This window comes from Tupaia chinensis, unplaced genomic scaffold (assembly GCF_000334495.1).
Source record: "Tupaia chinensis unplaced genomic scaffold, TupChi_1.0 Scaffold000513_1, whole genome shotgun sequence".
Lineage (NCBI taxonomy): Eukaryota > Metazoa > Chordata > Mammalia > Scandentia > Tupaiidae > Tupaia > Tupaia belangeri.
The window spans coordinates 203,296-209,762 of record NW_006160026.1 but is presented as its reverse complement, the minus strand read 5'-3'; the positions used below and the strand labels follow the sequence as shown (position 1 = coordinate 209,762).

At 38.7% G+C, this 6,467-nt stretch overlaps 1 non-coding gene across 1 annotated transcript; it reads right to left on the bottom strand.

Moving 5' to 3' along the window:
* Positions 1–1,833: 1,833 nt before the first annotated feature.
* TRNAI-AAU (transfer RNA isoleucine (anticodon AAU)) lies at positions 1,834–1,907 on the bottom strand. Its single transcript has one exon. It is a non-coding gene; the product is annotated as a tRNA-Ile (tRNA).
* Between the last annotated feature and the right edge of the window lie 4,560 nt (positions 1,908–6,467).

The following is a 6,467-nucleotide window of genomic DNA, read 5'->3' as shown; positions in this document are numbered from 1 at the left end:
TTTTTTTCATCTCTGTCTCTAAAATAAAAAAATCAAATCCCAAAAAAAAAAAAAGAATATCAACTCCTTAAGTGCAGGTAATATATGTGACACACCCTGTTTGGATCAGAGCATAAGAGAACAATAAACCCATTTGATATCGACTTGGCTGTGCAAAAACCACATGGAATATCATGGTGCTGACGGAAGTCCTCACCCCAGCTCTGGTCCACTTGATCCTTCCTATCTACTATTTCCCTGTACATTCAGGATCTGCATATGTACTAATGACTCACACTAGGTCTGTAATAGAAAAGGGTTTTATAATAATAATATTTAAGCAAGTCAAAAGATGTAGAAAAGCCACAGTGGTTAGTGCAGTGTCCTGAGCTGGTTAAGGTGGTGTTGCAACTGAATGAGTGAAGTGTGGAAATAGTTTCAGGATGCTGGAGAAAGAGCATCTCCAGACAGTTCGGTTCAGACATTGGGTTGAGCCCTTAACCAAATATTCTGACTTCACTGTCTCTCCTTCTAGTCTTTCACCACTTGGCAGCCAGGAGAATGGGGTGCATCTCACACAGGTTGGCCTCTGGACTGAAAGCAGATGAAGAAGAGGGGGGAATGGAGGTGGATGGGCAAAGAGTAGATACCCCGCATATCGGCACACTTCATGTAGTCTCACTTAGTCTACATTTTGAGGAGTATAGTGGAAACAGGGGGGAGGATGTGGTTGACAACAGCTTATAGTATATAATGTTACAAATGGTTGAGCTGATGGGGTATACTAATTACCCTGATGTAATCATTACATATTGTATTTGTACACTGAAAAATTACATTGCTTTAATTGTCATGTAAAATAAAAATATTCATTAAAAAAAGAATTCACAGTAGAGTGAAATAGTCTTAGTCTACACATGCATTCTAAACAAATTGCTTGAGGGTTACTATCTCAGGACTTCAGTTTCCTTTTCTGCAAATGGGGCTGGTCATAAGTATCTCAAAAGAGCAGGTGTGAAGACCAAATAAGAAAATACAGGTAAGTACTCAGGGTAGCGGTTGGCACATGATATGTGTTCATAAATCATTGATTACTCCACATTTGACTTATTTCTACCACCCCCTTTTCTTGATTTTTGCATTATACATCATGCTGCAGTGAATATTTCTGTGCACAGATTTCCCCCTGTATTTTATTGTATTGTGTATTGAATTCTATTTTTTCTTTTTTTTTTTTTTAAAGGTTTTTGCCTTGGGGAGTGTGCACTCACCAGAGAGAGAGAGAGAGAGTGAGAGGGAAAGTGAGAAATCACCCCCCATGGGGGATAGTTATATTGTAATCCCTTCTCCATTCTCCCAGGATCTTGGGCATGCACACACATGTGTCCAGTACGAGTTTCAAACCACTGGGTCCAGGACTCAAACTGCAGTTGGCCATGTGGGAGTCTAGTGACATAACTGCTATGCTATCTGTTTGTGTTGATTCTATTCAGAAGAGAGAGTCAGAATTGAACTCACTAGAAACATGAATGAGGCTCTATGTCATTGCACCTTTCTCCCATGGTTCCCTCCCATTTGACAAAATATGGATATGGTTTCAGCAAAATTAGCCATGTTGTCAACCTAAGTATGAATCTGATTTTGTTTTGGAAGGGTCACAAGAATCTTTTTTTAAAAAATTATTTATTTAATTTTATTTATTCATTCATTTATTTTAATTTGACCAGAGAGAGATACACAGAGAGAGAGGGAAAGTGAGAAAACAAGCCACCAGGTCTGGTACTCGAACCACAGTTGGCCATGTGGGAGTGTCCAGCACCTTAGCCACCATGCCACCTGCTGGTCCCAGAGACTTGGCCCATACGGGGATTGAACCCATGACCTTGGTGTTATTGGCACCATGCTCTAACCAGCTGAGATAACTGGCCACCACAAGAATCTTTAATAGTTTTCACTTCTTGGATATTGGTTGGCTTTTCCAAAGTGTAAAGAACTCATCCAGGAATTTTGTTTAGAGGTGTCAGAATTTAAGTGTATTTGACTGCCCAGTTTTAATTGGTTTGAGTTTTTTTCACCACCTGTTCATTTTTTCATGTAATAAACCATTTGAAACTCACACAAACCCTAGGGTCAGTGGTGTAGGCATTATACATGGGGTTGTTAAGGTGGACGGCTTTCCCAAAGTACTACAATTGCTGAATTATAGTGTACCATCTAGAAGCAATTTCTTCTGTTCCCTTGCACTGTACTGTGGCCGTCATGTAAAACTGTCAGAAATTATTAACCTACACTTAATAAATATAGGATTAAATGAGTTTACTCAGCGCCAAAAAATCCGACATAGACTTAACTTCAGGGTGCACATCAATCATCCTGTGAAATGGAGATTCTTTCCTCTGAGGGACTGTTGTGTATGGAAAGTACATTTCATTAGGCTCTCCAAAGCCACATTTATTTAACAGTTTTCTCCCAATCTAATATCTCCGTCTAATGGCCCCAGTGCTAAGATGATAGACGTCATGAAAGTGCAGAATGGTGGAAGGATGTAGATAAATACACAAGTTTATATAGGGTAAATTATACATTAGAAATGCCCTTTCTCAACTTGCTTGGAAGTTCATTTCTTCACCTGATTTATCTTTTAAGTGCTGATACATTTTAAGGCCATCTCTCCCACGGTTGAGTGTTTGGATGGCTAGATGCAGAATGAATTTTGGTAACAGACTTATTTCTCTAAAATTGCATGTTCCTTCAGAACAGTGTGCTTCGAGGAGTCATTATCAACATGTAAATTGAAATTCTCAGAACTTAGGGCAAAGGTGATTAGAGCTTATGCTGAACTCAGTAAAGAAGTCATTAAATAATTTATCTTGAAATAATTGACTTCAACATGCATCTCTATTCTAGTCTTACTCTCTCTTCACTGCTTCCCTGCTAGCCAAACACTCCCCCACAGCTCTCTATCCTGTGTCCCCTTTTTAACTGAACTGCAGGCAAATGTAAAAGCCTCTAATTTTGTTTCTCTGTTTATTGAATTATAAAATGAATTACACACAGATTTAAATAATCAAGTATATTTGTGTATCTACCATCTAACAGGAGAAATATATCACCATGTCTTTAGAGAGTCACCGTTGTCCCACCCCTGTTGAATCTCTCTCCTACCTCTTAATTTCTCCATGTGTTTCTTCTTAACTTTGCCACCTACATATCAATGCCTAAGTGATGTTTAGTTTTGTTTTTTGGGTTTTACATGAACAGGATTATATCACATATATTTTTCTGTGACTTGTTTCTTTGATCAGGGTGTTGAGTTTCCTCTGTATTAATGCAAATGGTTGTTATTTATGCTTTGTTGCATCGTATTTCAGAGTATGGATATTCCACCATTTATTCCACTGGTAATGAACATTGTTCAGGTTTCAGCCTCTAGGTTTTTGCTGTGATGAACAGTGCTCTCAAGAAAACTCTGATGTGTATCCTGGTGCAGTAGTTAGCAGAAATTCCTGATCTTTTTCATGTCATGAAGCTCATAGAAAACGATGACTCTATTAGTAGATCACATTACATAAACTGTTCTGGAATCTGTGTGTGTTTTATTTTTAAGTTTTGTTTGTTTGTTTTGTTTATTTTTGTTATAGGGTGAGTGCAATTGCCTGAGAGAAACAGAAACAGAGGGAAAGTGAGAAATCATTCCCCTAGGGGATGGCTATGCCGAAATCCCTTCTACTCCATTCTTCTCTCAGGAGTTTGGGCATGTATGCACACTCACCTAGCCTTTTTTCAAGACTCCAGGTCCAGGACTCAAACTGTACAGTTGGCCATATGGAATCCAGGCACCTTAATCTCTATACCACCTGCTGGTCCTCATTGTGTATTTCTATGTGTGCTCATGGAATGTACATTACTTTTTACTGATGTTACATAGTTATGGTAGCAATAATAAAGTGAATTAAATGATTTTCAAAGTTTTAAGGAAAATAAAGAGCCTGTTTCTATAAATATTGCTTTACATCAGGCTATATGTATGATTTATAGTGAAGTTTTTCATGTGAATTTCTTCAAGTTTCTGACAGTCACCCTGTAGGAGAAATTTTGCACAGGTAGGTAATATGAAATGAACATTATGTTCTTCAACTCTGAAATTGTATAATAATGATAGGATCTAGTAACTCTTTTCTTTTACTGACAAATGCAATACTGAAATGACTTGTCCTAATGCAAATATGTTTCAAAATCCGGTGAGCAGTTTTGTATCAAGTCCGTCAAAGATGATGATGGTGCTGTAGCTTTCGTGTGCAGGCAGGGCAGGGTGTACCTGCGGCTCATTGGAGCTGTCCTGGGTGCTACTGAGTGTACAGCCAGTGCAAACAGACAGAAGCATGTGGTATGCATGGGGAATGGTTAGAGACCTGGAGCCATCATTGGGAGCTGAAACGGGGAGGACTTCATCCATCCTCCCTTACTCAGCCTCTGACAGCCAGTGGCTATGTGCTGGGCCCTGGACAGTGCTCCTGGGGCACTGGCCCTGTGTCCAAGATGACACTGTTGTCCTTGTGGGGCAGTGGTCACCATCTACTTTGTTCATCACCCTTGTGTGAGCTCTGTCTCGACCCCTCTGTGAGACTTGGAGAATCCTGCTTATGGAGTGTTGGTTATAATAGGGAAATTTATGGCCGTCCCAGGCCTTATCAGGGCTTAGGATATCAGAATCTTGTATATCTGCCACAAAACTCTTTTCAGCCAAATATACCTGACGATGGAGTTGGGAAGGACAAGAGCATGCATGTACATGGATAACGTTACTCTTTAGTGTAAAAAAATGTTTTCAAATGTCCGTACCAATGTCCTCTTTCCTAACCATGGTTAGAGGCCCAGTTGACCCGCTATTTTGCCAACAATTGATGTTGTATACCTTTTACATTTTACCAAACTGTTATGCATAAAATAGGAACTCATTTTGGATTTAATCTGCATTCTTCTGATTACCAAACAGAGGAACATCTTAGCCGTTTGGACCACTCATGTGTTCTCTTCTGTGCAATGCTCATTCATCACTTTTTTCCTTTCATGTTTGGTTGGTTGCCCTTTAAAAACTTGGCATAAAAGGAGTATTTATATTTGCTAGATGCAAAGGCTTTATTGATTGCATTTCAGAAATCTTCACCTGGCTCAAGGCTTTTCACTTCCTTGTTTCTTTTTTTTTTTTTTGAGAGGTTTTTTTTTTTTTTTCACTATAGGGCGCGTGCGCTCGCCAGACAGACAGAGAGAGACATAGAGACAGAAAGCAAGAAATCACCCCCCAGAGGGGATGGCCACGCTGCAATCCCGTCTCCTCCATTCTCCTCTTAGGACCTTGCGCATGCATGCATATGCACCCGGTGTGAGTATAAGTCATCAGGTCCGGGACTCGAACCGTGGTTGATTATATGGGAGTTCAGTGACATAGCCATTACGCTAACTGCTGGTCCCAGATCAATTCTTTCTTTTAAGGTTTGTGCTTTGTGTGTTTTCTTAAAAAAAAAACAAAACACTTCTTTATATCCCAAATCCATAAACATACTCCCTTATGTTGCTTCTGAAAGGTTTCTAGTTCGGCTCTTTAAATCTTTATTTCACCTGGAATTACTTTTAGTGAAGAATTAAATACAATTCTCGTGCTCACACATAATCATAGTCTCTGTGCAGTTTCTTAGTTTATCCTTTCCACTGATCTGCAGTGATGCAGTCTGGTACATCAAGTTTCCATTTTGAGCGTGTGTTTGTTCACAGGCTCTCTGTTTTCTTCCACTTGTCTTCTTGCTGATGTCTGCACCAGCATTGCTCTGACTTCATTACTGTATCACTGTAACAATTCTTCAGAAACTTCTATGCCTTTGAACTACATCCACAGGAATGTCTTGGCTGTCCTTGGACTTTAGATCTTTGATACAAATGTGAAAATCAGCTGATATAGTTTTATGAAAACATGCCATCAGGACTTCATATAATAACATTAAACTTGGAAAAAATGAGAATTTTAAGGTACAGAATTTTGGGACCAGCAGGTAGTGTGGTGGGTAAGGCACTGTACTCCCACATGGCTGACCATGATATGAGTCCTGGACCTGGTAGCTTGCTTTCTCACTCCCTCCACTCTTCTGTTTCTCTCTGGTGAGCACATGTGCCCTATAGCAAAATTAAAATAATAATAATGATAATAATAATAATAATAAAATTAAAATAAATAAAAAATACTGAATTTCTCTTAAAGTATTATGTAGTTCATAATTTATTTATATTTATGGTGATATATTTTCATTAAATTTAAGAATATTGCCCATAAATGGCTTATACTTTTTTGTTAATTATTGTGTGCATTCTATTTTATAGTGCTAGTATAAATATACCTCTTAAACTGTATTTTCTCTTTCTTTTTGAAAGCTTGCTTATTGCCTTTTGGCCAGAACCACCATCTTCCAGTAATTTGCCAAAATGACAAACACAAA